The sequence below is a fragment of the Diceros bicornis genome, chromosome 3, assembly GCF_020826845.1.
Source record: "Diceros bicornis minor isolate mBicDic1 chromosome 3, mDicBic1.mat.cur, whole genome shotgun sequence".
NCBI lineage: Eukaryota > Metazoa > Chordata > Mammalia > Perissodactyla > Rhinocerotidae > Diceros > Diceros bicornis.
In genome coordinates this window covers 89,077,095-89,090,418 of record NC_080742.1, presented here as the reverse complement: position 1 = coordinate 89,090,418, position 13,324 = coordinate 89,077,095, and positions in this window count along the sequence as shown.

Below are 13,324 nucleotides of genomic sequence, written 5' to 3'. Positions count from 1 at the left end.
TCCTTAAATCAGATCCTAAATCCTAGATTCCTTAAATCAGATGCTAGATCTTAGATTCAAGGCCACATCAAATCGTCAGAAAAAGGAGCCTGGTGCCCTGAGTTCTATACTTGACTCTTTCCTTGACTTATTGAATTAATGGTTCCATGTCTCCCTCCAAAGTACAAAGAGGAGACTGTCCAGGATGAAAAGGACAGACTACCATGGGCCAGGGAAGAGTAAGATCTCTGAAATTGGGTAAGCCTGTCTTCTATCTTCATTCATGAGTAAAAATTCAACAGAAACTCCTCAAATGGCCTCTCATATCCATTCCCAACTCTCTCCATTTCATTCTGCACAAAGCAACTCTATGATCTTTTTTTTAAGATTGTGGTAAAATATGTATAACATAAATGTACCATCTTAACCATTTTTAAGCGTACAGTTCAGTACTAAGTGCGTTCACATTATTGTACAACTGATCTCGAAACTCTTTTCATCTTGTAAAACTGAAACTCTGTACCCGTGAGACAACAACTCCCCATTCCCCTCTCACCCCAGCCTCCGGCAACCACCACTCTACTTCCTGTCTCTATGAATCTGACTACTCTAGGGACCTCACATAAGTGGAATAATATAGTATTTGTTTTTTTGTGATGGACTGATTTCACTTGGTGTAACGTCCTCAAGGTTCATCCACGTCGTAGCACGTGTCAGAATTTCTTTCCTTTTTAAGGCAGAATATTCCATCAAGTGTATGCATCACATTGTCCATTCATCCATTGATGGGCACTTGAGTTGCTTCCACCTTTTGGCTACTGTAAATAGTGCTGCTATGAATACGGGTGTACAAATATCCTTGAAACTCTGCTTTCAATTCTTTTGACTATATACCCAAATTGTTGGATTATATGGTAATTCTATTTTTAACTTTTTGAGGAACCACCACACTGTTTATCATAGGCTGCACCATTTTACATTCCCACCAACAGTGCACAAGGGTTCCAATTTTTCCACATCCTTGTCAACACTTATATCCTGAGTGTTTTTAATTAGTAGTCATCCTAATGGGTATGAGGTGGTCAGTGACCTTTTCAAAAGCCATATTGGATCATCTTACTCCCCTGCTTGAAACTCTTCCAACACATTTCACTGCTTTTAAGGTAACTCTCCAGCCCCTAGCAAGGCCTTCAGTGTTGTATGGTAATATAGCCTCATCCATTTCACTCCCATCTCCTACTCCCATTTCTTTTGCTTTCTTTCCTCCAGATACCCTGATATTCTCTCAGCTCATTGAACAAGTTTTGCTCCCTCCTCCTGCCTCAGGGCCTTTGAACATACTATTTCCTTTATCTTAATATTTTTTTCCCCTTCCCACCCCCATTTCTTGATTAACCTTTACTCACCCTTCAGCCCCTACTCAAAGGTCACTTACTCCGGAAGGCTTTCTCCAACCCATTCTGTTAAATGCTCGCATTGCACCTATTTTTTTCATGGATTTTTTTACCATTGGTAATTATATATATATTTGGTTTATTATTATTATTATTATTATTATTAATGCTGGTTCTCCTCTCTGTATCAGGGAGAAACACCAGAGAAGAGATCATTTTCTTTTTTCTCACTCTTATACTTACAGATTCTGGCCTATATTAAGGACTCAATCTTTGCTTCTCTTTAACCGTAAGTGAGTTTGAGTATATTTTCACAGTTTTTAAAGCCATTTGCATTTGTTTTCCTGAAAATTGTCTTTTTATATACTTGCTACTTTTTAATGGTTTGTTGGCTTTTTCTCCTATGATTTTTTTTTTTTTTTGGTGAGGAAGATCAGCCCTGCACTAACACCTGCCAATCCTCCTCTTTTTTTGCTGAGGAAGACTGGCCCTGGGCTAACATCCATGCCCATCTTCCTCCACTTTATATGGGACGCCGCCACAGCATGGCCTGCCAAGTGGTGCATCGATGCGCGCCCAGGATCCGAACTGGCAAACCCCGGGCCACTGCAGCGGAGCACGTGCACTTAACCGCTTGCGCCACCAGGCTGGCCCCCTCTCCTATGATTTTTAATGTTTGTGTGTACATTACAGTAAGTATACTCTTACTCCAATGTGGATTGGAAATATCCTTCTTAGTTTGCTGTTTGCCTTCTGATTTTGATTATGCTTTGCCATGAAGTAATTTTTTTCAAATTACACAGTGTTGTTTTTCAATCTTTTCTTTCAGGGCTCTCAAGTTTTGTGTTTTGCTTACAAAGTCCCACTCCAGGGTTACGTGCTTTTGCTGTTGTTAAATGTTTTCTCTTGTGCTATTTTTTACGCTATGAGTGATCTTTGTCGTTTCCTTTTTTTTTCTTTCAGTTTTTCTTCAATAACCTTTGATATTCTTATAAACAGAGATAAGCAATAAACTCTTTAAATTTTACATTTATTTTAAACTTTCTGATGTAAAGGAGATCCTATAACAGTTCAATGCAAAAATGTATGACTTTTGTTCAACATACATACAATCTACTTTATTTCTTGTCCAGTTGAGTTACTCATTATTATCATAACAAATTGAAAGAATGTTACCTTTCTCCTAAAGGAGTACTTTAATTTTGACCAAGTGATACATATAATTAAGAAATCTTTGAAATGTAGTGTACTCAATATTTAATATTAGTGGATATGAAGTTGAATGATTTACTCAAGGTCATATAGCAATTTACCAGCAAAACAGATTTAGTGACCAGGTTCTCCTGATTCCTAGACTAGTGTTCATTATTAGCAAAAAATAGTGTTTTGTAGAGGGTTTCTTGTGAATAATGAATTGTTATGGATGATCTCTTGGAACCTACAAACTCTGATAAGACTCAGAGATATCTTTGTAGAAATTGTTTCATTTTGGCACATAACAGATGCTCAGTGAATTTTATCCATACATCTTATTCTAGAGTGAAATCCAAATAGATAGGATGGATAAACATAAAATTTGAAAATGTAAAAAAGAAAAATAGGTTAATTTCCTTTATAATTTGGGAGTATGGAAAAACTTTCTCACTGTGATACAAAATCCAAAAGCATAAAAGAAATAATAGATAAATTTGAATATATAAAAATTTTTAAAAGTTTAACTTTTACATGTCAAAATGACCTTAAGCAAAGTCAAACACAAAAAAGTTTTGGAGAAAATATTGGTAAATTATATCACAGAAAAAACCTAATCTCTTTATTTATTTATTTATTTTTCCCCCAAAGCCCCAGTAGATAGTTGTACGTCATAGCTGCACATCCTTCTAGTTGCTGTATGTGGGACGCGGCCTCAGCATGGCCAGACAAGCGGTGCGTTTGCACGCCCGGGATCCGAACCCGGGCCGCCAGCAACAGAGCACGCACACTTAACTGCTAAGCCACGGGGCCGGCCCGCTAATCTGTTTAATATATAAAAAGCTCTTAAAATCAAGAAAATAGGTCAAAAACCTAATAGAAAAAAGTAAACAAATAGAAATAAACAGTCCTCAGAGAAAGATACACAAATACCCTTACATATATGATGTTCGGCTTCACTCATTATAAGAGAAATTCACATAAAATTGCAATGAGATACCATTTATCCTCTATCAGGTTGGCAAAAATTATTTGCTGGGAAGACTGAGGCAGAACAGAGAACTGCTTTCTCTGATGACCAACTCCTTTGATGGCAGGTTCAAGGATACTTACAGAGGGAAGGGGTGGGGTGGGGGTAGGTCCACCTACTATCCTGTGGCATTTGGAGATAAACTTTAAGGTTCATTTTGCTCTGTACTAATAGGAGATTGAAACTTTTGGGTTATGTCTGAGATACAAGGCTTAGATAGGCGGGATCAATGCACCTCAGGCAGGGATAAAAAAAACTGTAGGCTTCCCCCCACCGCAACCCTTTCTGGCTCTGCCCCTGCAAAACGTACTGCATAGAGTTGCTGGGCTTCCTGTAGGTCTCTGGCTCTCAGAGAAGCCATAGAAGGAATAAAGGAGCCAGTCTTGGTCTTTGCCCATGAACTCATCAAGCAGAAAGCTCTCTCCACCTTCCTGTGGGAGGAGTAGGAGAGGGAGTAGGGCAAGAGGTCAGGAGTGTTTAGGGACAATCTCTCCTCCTAGAAACCTGTGAGACAGGGAATAAATGTAACTACCCTAATAATAACCTATCACACTCTATCTACAATCCACTCTTCCAGTTATATTCAGTTAATCTTCTGTGTTCACTTACCCTGAACTATCCCCATTTTGGACTATTTACTGTTTGCCAAATGCTTATTTACCAAAATGCTGTCCCTATCTCCCTGAATTCAGACTTCTGTTCATGCTGATTCTGACTTCTCATCTTTGTCTATTAATATTGTACCTGTACTTTAAGGACTAGCTCGAATAATTACTTTTTCAAGTAACCTGTTCTTCCATCCAGATGTGATCACTGCCCTTTTGGAATTCCCCTAGAATTCTGTACCTCTCCTCTAGAATTTAGCAGGTTCAGTATTACACTATAGTTATTTGTGGATATGTCTTATCTACGTGGCTTTTAGTTCTTAGTTCATAGTTCTTAGTTCAGAGACAGGGTTCACTTTTATACTCTTCACAGAGTCTGGTGCAGTATTGAACACATTGCTTGTATACAGGAAGTTTTTGTTAAGAGAGGAATAAATGTATGTGTGAATGAATAAGGAATTCCCCAGGTTCTCATTTCTATAAAAGTTTTGCCAACTGAAAGGCCAAATGTTCTTTGATATATGCATTGTGGTCTTCAAACAGAGGTGATGCTTCTTAGGGATAGAGTAATGGTTTCAATTTATTGCATACCTATCATGTGTCAGACGCTTCACACAGGTTATCTCATTCAACCACTACAACAACCCTATTACTAAAGCAGTATCTAACATTTATTGAGCTCTTACTGTGTACTGTGCCCTCTTCTAAGAACTAGATACATATTATGTAATTTATAATCTACAATTACTCTACGTGATAGTAGTAGCATTATCTCTATTTTAATAGATAAGAAAAATGAAATAGAGGTTATGTAACATACCCAAGATTCCCATAAGTTGTGAGTAATAAAGCCAGGATGCAAATGCCAGTAGCCTAACTCCATAGTCTAAACCCTCGGTCACTAGTTATTATTATCTTCTTTTTTGGAATGACAAAACTGAGGTTCAGAGGATTTAAGTAATTTTCCCCCAGATACACAGCTAATTAATAGTGAGGCTGGATTTTGATGTCTGATTCTACAACTTCATGTCAACCCCTAACATCTACTACCTTCCTTACAAATGAACCTTCTCTCCTGTCTAATAAACTTAAAAATATTTCCAGTGGAAGAGATTTGGGCTTCAATTCAGGAAGACAGGATGGAGCCTAAGTGAAATGATAATCTAAAATATTGCTAGATAATATATCTATCAATATTGTGGCTCTATAGATAACATAAAAGCCTAAGAAACAACTTTTGAGTTTTCCCCCATTAAACACAATGCCATATCAAACTCTCGGGAGATGTTCCAGGGTCCTAAACCATTAACTCCATCTCCAAATAAAGAAGGAATGCAATGAAGTGTGATTTACTTAATACATAAATAGATGGATTACATGAGTCCCTTTGACATCTTCCCAACTACTCAAGTCCACCAGCAGCAAGTGTTGTGGGAAGGAGGTATGGGGCAGAGATGCAAAAAGAACATAACTGGAGACTCGGAGGCTTTTGTAGTGCTAGTGTTATCAGGACTACGTCAAGTGTGGTCAGTGGACTGGAGCTGGTCCTTTAACTGTTTGTTACTGTTCTGTGAGAAGAAAATTACAAACCAAAATATTTAGACACATTTATGGCAATCTGTTTTGGTGTGAGATCCAGATGCAAACCCACGGGCTGCTGCTGACTGATTTTTTTTTTTTATCTTTTTTTATTGTGAAATTTTTGTTGCACATTATTGTTTATCAGTCACCATATGAGTGCCATCCCTCCACCCCTTGTGCCCACCCCCCACCCCCTAGCCCCTGGTAACCAGCAAACAGTTCTATCTGTCCGTATGTTGGTTCATCTTCCACATATAAGGGAAATCATGCACTGTTTGTCTTTCTCTTTCTGGCTTATTTCACTTAACATAATACCCTCCAGGTCCATCCATGTTGTTGCAAATGGGATGATTTTGTCTTTTCTATGGCTGAGTAGTATTCCATGGTATATAAATACCACATCTTCTTTATCCAATCATCAGTCGAGGGACACTTGGGTTGCTTCCATGTCTTGGCTATAGTGAATAATGCTGCGATGAACATAGGGGTGCATAAGCCTCTTTGGATTGTTGATTTCAGGTTCGTTGGGTAGATACCCAGTAGTGGGATAGCTGGATCATAAGGTATTTCTATTTTTAATTTTTTGAGGAATCTCCATACTATTTTCCATAGAGGTTGCACCAGTTTGCATTCCCACCAGCAGTGGATTAGGGTTCCTATTTCTCCACAGCCTCTCCAGCATTTGTTGCTTTTTGTCCTGGTGATTATACCCATTCTAACAGGTGTAAGATGACATCTTAGCGTGGTTTTGATTTGCATTTCCCTGATGATTAGTGATGTTGAGCATCTTTTCATGTGCCTATTGGCCCTCTGTATATCTTCTTTGGAGAAGTTTCTGTTCATTCCTCTGCCCATTTTTTGATTGGTTTGTTTGTTTTTTTGTTATTCAGTTACATGAGTTCTTTTTTTTTTTTTTGTGAGGAAGATCAGCCCTGAGCTAACATCCGTGCTAATCCTCCTCTTTTTTTTGCTGAGGAAGACCGGCTCTGAGCTAACATCTATTGCCAATCCTCCTCCTTTTTTTCCCCAAAGCCCCAGTAGATAGCTGTATGTCACAGTTGCACATCCTTCTAGTTGCTGTATGTGGGACGGGGCCTCAACATGGTCGGAGAAGCAGTGTGTCGGTGCACACCTGGGATCCGAACCCGGGCCGCCAGTAGCGGAGCGCACACACTTAACCGCTAAGCCATGGGGTCGGCCCCTATGTGAGTTCTTTATATATTATGGAGATTAATCCCTTGTCAGATATATGGTTTGCAAATATTTTTTCCCAGCTGGTGGGTTCCCTTTTCATTTTGATCCTGGTTTCATTTGCCTTGTAGAAGCTCTTTAATCTGATGAAGTCCCACTTGTTTATTTTTTCTTTTGTTTCCCTTGTCTGAGTAGACATGGAATTCAAAAGGATCCCTTTATGGCTGATGGCGAGTAGTGTGCTACCTATATTTTCCTCCAGGACTTTTATAGTTTCAGGTCTCACCTTCAGGTCTTTGATCCATTTTGAGTTAATTTTTGTGTATGGTGAAAGAAGATGGTCTACTTTCATTCTTTTGCAAGTGGCTGTCCAGTTTTCTCAGCACCATTTATTGAAGAGATTTTCCTATCTCCACTGTATGTCCTTAGCTCCTTTGTCAAAGATTAGCTGCCCATAGATATGAGGTTTTATTTCGGGACTTTCAATTCTGTTCCATTGATCTGTGTATCTGTTTTTGTACCAGTACCATGCTGTTTTAATTACTATCATTTTGTAGTATGTTTTGAAGTCAGGGATTGTGATGCCACCAGCCTTGTTCTTCTTTTTCAGGATTGCTTTAGCTATGTGGGGTCTTTTGTTGCCCCATATGAATGCTAGTATTCTTTGTTCTATTTCTGTGAAGAATTTCTTTGGGATTCTTATTGGCATTGCATTGAATCTGTAGATTGCTTTAGGTAGTATGGAGATTTTAACAATGTTTACTCTTCCAATCCAAGTGCATGGAATATTTTTCCATTTCTTTATGTCATCATTGATTTTGCTCAATAATTTCTTATAGTTTTCATTATATAGGTCTTTCACTTCCTTGGTTAAATTTACTCCTAGATATTTTATTCTTTTTGTTGCAATTGTAAATGGGATTTTCTTCTTGAGTTCTCTTTCTGTTAGTTCGTTGTTGGTATATAGAAATGCAACTGATTTCTGTAAGTTGATTTTGTACCCTGCCACTTGGCTGTAGTTGTTGATTATTTCTAATAGTTTTCTGGTGGATTCTTTAGGGTTTTCTATATATAAGATCTGTCATCTCCAAACAGCAAGAGTTTCACTTCTTCCTTGCCTATTTGGATTCCTTTTATTCCTTTTACTTGCCTAATTTCTCTGGCCAGAACCTCCAGTACTGTGTTGATAAGAGCCATGAGAGTGGGCACCCTTGTCTTGTCCCTGTTTTCAGAGGGATGGCTTTCAGTGTTTCCCCATTGGGTATGATGTTGGCTGTGGGTTTGTCATATATGGCCTTTATTATGTTAAGGTACCTTCCTTCTATACCCATTTTGTTGAGAGTTTTTATCATAAACTGATGTTGGATCTTGTCAAAAGCCTTCTCTGCATCTATTGAGATGATCATGTGATTTTTATTCCTCATTTTGTTAATGTGGTGTATCACATTGATTGATTTGCGGATGTTGAACCATCCCTGTGTCCCTGGTATAAATCCCACTTGATCATGGCGTATGATCTTTTCAATGTATTGCTGTATCCAGTCTGCCAATATTTTGTTGACGATTTTTGCATCTATGTTCATCAGGGATATTGGTCTGTAGTTTTCCTTCTTAGTTGTCTTTGCCTGGCTTTGGTATCAGGGTGATGTTGCCCTCGTAGAATGTGTTAGGAAGTGTTCCATCTTCCTCTATTTTTTGGAATAGTTTGAGAAGGACAGGTATTAAGTCTTCTTTGAATGTTTAGTAAAATTCTCCACTATCTCTGAGCCTGTAAAGTTTCTGTCGAGAAATCAGCTGAGAGCCTGATAGGAAATCCTTTGTGTGTGTGTGGTTTTTTGGGTTTTTTTTGTTTTTTTTTTTGTTTTTTTGTCTAGCTGCCCTTAATATTTTTTGTTTGTCCTTGACTTTTTCCAGCTTTACTACTATATGCCTTGGAGAGGGTCTTTTCATGTTGATATATTTAGGAGATCTATTTATTTCATTCACTGGTATTTCCAGCTCCTTCCCCAGGTTTGGGAAGTTCTCAGATATTATTTCTTTGAACAAGTTCTCTGCTCCTTTTTCCCTCTCTTCTCCCTCTGGAATACCTATAATCCTTAAGTTGGATTTCCTAATTGAGTCGGATATTTCTTGGAGAGTTTCTTCATTTCTTTTTAGTCTTAGCTCTCTTTCCTCCTCCATCTGGAGCATTTCTGCATTGCTGTCCTCAATATTGCTAATTCTTTCCTCCATATTGTCAGCTCTGATGCTTAAGGCTTCCAGATTTGTCTTTATCTCCTCTATTGTGCTTTTCATCTCTGAGATTTCTGATTGTTTTTTTTTTCAGTTTCAATCTCTTTTGTGAAGAAACTTCTGATTTCATTGAATTGTCTGTCTGTGTTTTCTTGTATTTCATTAAGCTTTTTTATGATGGCTATTTTGAATTCTCTGTCATTAAAGTTATACATTTCTGTGCTTTCTGGGTTGACTTCTGGGTGCTTCTCATTTTCCTTTTGGTCTGGAGATTTAATATATTTTTGCGTGGTGCCTGTCAGTGTTGGCTTACTTTTCCTCATAGTGAAAATATATGGTTGCAGTTTCCTCTTGCTGCCACTGGGTGGGGGTCAAGGGCTGTGTACTCTGGCCCACCTCAATCTGCAGGCACTCTCACCAGCCCCTGGCTGATCTGAGGTGTGGCTGAGTGGAGGCTGCTGGGGGGGAAGCATGGGAACAGCTGGAGCTGGAATGTGAACAGCTGAGACTGGAGCACAGCTAGGCTGAAGCAGCTGGGGCTCGGGTGTGGGTGCGTTGAAGCAGCTGCAGCTGAAGTGCCACTGGGCCAAAGAAGCAGGGGCTGGAGCACCCCTGGGCCAAAGAAGCTGGAACTGGAGTGCGCTGGGCCAAAGAAGGAGGAGCTGGAGTGCCTCTGGGCCAAAGAAGCTGGAACTGAAGTGCGCTGGGCCAAAGAAGGAGGAGCTGGAGTGCCTCTGGGCCAAAGAAGCTGGAACTGAATGCGCTGGGCCAAAGAAGGTGGAACTGGAGTGCGGTGGGCTGAAGCTGCTGGTGCCAAGTCAGCTGGAGGTTGAGCACAGGCCGAGCCTGTGTACAGCACTGAGCCAGCGGTGTAGGGGGTGGTCAAGCCAAAGGAGCTGGGGGTGGGGCACGGTCCAGCCAAAGGAGCTGGGGCCACAGCATGGGGAAGCCAGGGCCGTGGCTTGGTCCAGCCAGAGCAGCTGGGGCTGTGGCGTGGTGGGGCCTGAGCTGCCACTGCCTCTGGTGTGGGGGCACAGGCTTGCCCCACTGCTGGTCGGGCCCAGGCACCTGGGGGCCACCGCCCATGGGAGTGGGGCATGGTCACGCTGCCCCTACTGGTGGGGCCCAGCCACCTGGGGGCCGCTGCCCCTGGGAATGGGGCTGAGCTGAAGCGCCACTGTGCTTAAGCGCCAGTCGGGTGGGCCGGGTAGGGGAGTGGTGCTTACTTTCACCTCCCTGATCTCAGAGGTTTCTCACCTCGCTGTCGCTCTCTGCTCTCCTGAGGGGCCAGCCCGTTGAAACTCGCAACAGTTCCACTCCCTCCATAGGGGGATCCCCTCGGGCTGTGCCGGGTCTTGGAGAGCACTGGTTTTCACGTGGCGAGCCGCCCCCTCCCTCTCCTCTGAGAGCCACGGGGTCTCAGTCTCTGGGTCACAGTCCTTGGGGAAGGAAAAGAGCTCCTCTTACCTCCTTCCACTTCCTCTGGGGGTTCCAGCACCTCTGTCCCCAGGTGTACAGCTGCCTCAGACATCCCGTGTGTTGTGTGAATAGCTTCTGTTGGAATATGAATGTCCTTCTTGTTGTGTCTTAGAGGGGGAGAATTCAATAGGGGAAACTCACTCCACCATGATGCTGACATCATTCCTCCTGACTGATTTGGAACAAGCTAATCCCTGAACATCAGCTGCCTTATTAGAATAAAGATGGTCCCTTAGAAAGCAGAGGCAAGGATTAAAGAGCTGACATTCTGAAAGTTACACACTCGGGGAATTAAGGGTGAGGAATAAGTGGAAGTGAGGCAAGGAGAGACCTAAAGCAAAGCTATAGGAAGATGTAAAAGACAAAACCACCCCTCAGAGAAGCCCAGAGCAGGGAGAGAATAGTGGGAGTCTATCTGTATAGCTCCCCCTTGTCTCATTTCTCATAGGTCAAGGTTCATGCCCCAGGATACAACTACTCAGAACTCATGATGGTACCCTCTTCCCCTTGACGGTCACTCAAGAAGCCCAAACCAAGACTTGAAACTGTGTCTTTTTACACAAGTTTTAAAGTAGTGTGGCCATTTGGCATGGATAGGCTCAGCTTATGGACATGAGAACTATTCATGCTCAGAGCTTCAACTCAGTCTCCAACCAACCTGGAGAGCCCATAGAAGGTGACAACAGAATTATCTAGGAGGCAGGCAACGCCTTTGGAAAGAAAGATGCAGTTGAGAAGATCTGAGGAGATGCAGAAGGTTTGCATCCAATAAAAATGACTCCACAGATGTTCCATGAAAATTAATAAGAATGAGCATATAAAGCACCTAGGACACATTAGTCTAGATTGATGGCAGAGATAGAAGGGATTTTGGAAACTGTATCATTTGAGATGTTTTTAATTGTAGCAACAGAAAGCCCAACTCAAATTGTCTTATACATTGAAAGGAATCTAGTAGATGATAACTAAAAATATCCAGAGAGAAGAACTAAATTCTGGCACAGTTTTATCAGAACTTCAGCTACATTTCTGGGCATTTCTCTTGTTTTGACCTCTTCTGTGGATGTGCTTCATCCTTAGGCAGCTTCCCTGACGGCTGCAAAATGGCAGCAGCAATTCTGACATCTCAGTCACATGCCACATTGCCCAGAGCACTGTCTCAACATAGCTCATTACAGCATTATCTCAATATTGAATATAAATAGAGGAATTGATGTTTAATAAGCCAAATTGGTGATATATCCACTCCTGAACCAAACACAGGGATTTCACTGGTAAACTTAGGTAAAGCAGGCCACACCCACAGAATATGATTGTGACATAATAGAGGAGGGGTAGAGTGGATACTGGAAAGGTAATCACAGTGTCTACTCCCGAGATCACCAGGTCTAACTCTTTTGTTTTACAGATAAAACAAACCTATAAAACATAGTTCAATGATTTTCCAAATTTATAAATTTTTCAATTCTAGGCTAAGAATTAAATGAGTCTACTGAATATCAATTCCCTATATATTTCCAAAGAAGGAGGTGGACTGGGAAAAAAAAGGTGTGGTGTCAGAAGTGTGTAAATAGTAGGCAAGTATGTGGTAATAAACATAGTGAGATCAGAATAGTTTATCCAGGGAACCAATAGAAATGAAGACCCATAATCAGATTTCTGAATGAACTCTCCAGGAAACTGGAGTGGGTGTGACATAAACAAACAAATAAAAACAGAATAAATTAGGAGTAAATAGAAGCCAAATATGTAACATATGTACATGAGTGTAGAAGGGATCTCTGAAGTAATCTATAAATAAAGTTATGGGCCAAAGAAAGGTAATCTCTCTCCTCCTGAGCTGAAAGTCAGACATGATTGAACCAGAAGGGTGAAGACAAGATAGGAATCCAAGTGCAGAGAAGAACCATCTACCTGACCAAACAGGGCAAGCCTTCCTGTTCCCATTATTGTTATGTTCTCCATTTACTACATTGAAATCTGTTGGCTTGTACCAAGGATCCATTTCAATGCAATAGACTTAAGTTAAAGAGAAGGAAATGGAACATTAGCCCCAACCCACGTAAAGAGAAAAAGGTACCAGAAAGGGAATGCAGCAGTGATTGGTGGGCATGTCAAGAGAGGGAAGTGGATGTAATGGTGAGAAAAGACAGAGCACAGGCTACCCGAAGTTCTTGGTAGACCAAGCTAAAATGGGAGATAGGAAAGAAAAGGCTTTGGAACCAATCATCTACAGGATTGGAGTTTAGGAGAAATTGACAGGACAATTATTTATACTGTGATTTTAAGCAAATGAAAAAACAGCAAACTGGAAAAAATGTATTGGAAAAAATCCATCCTACCATTTACGAAATTCTTGATATTTGTAATATGCGTTACAGCCATAGTTCAAAATACAGAAATAATTACTTCAAAAATTACACTCACCTTTGGGTAGCCTCAGCAAACCTAAGCAAAACTTGAATTCTATAGATCATTTAAGTAGCTAATGCAAACCTTAACTGCAACCATCCATAGACACACACACACACACACACACACACACACACACACACACACTCTTAGGAGACACCTGGTCATTAGAAGAATTGCTAAATCATTTAACCAAATTTTAGCAAATTATTGCCCAGCTATATGGTTTA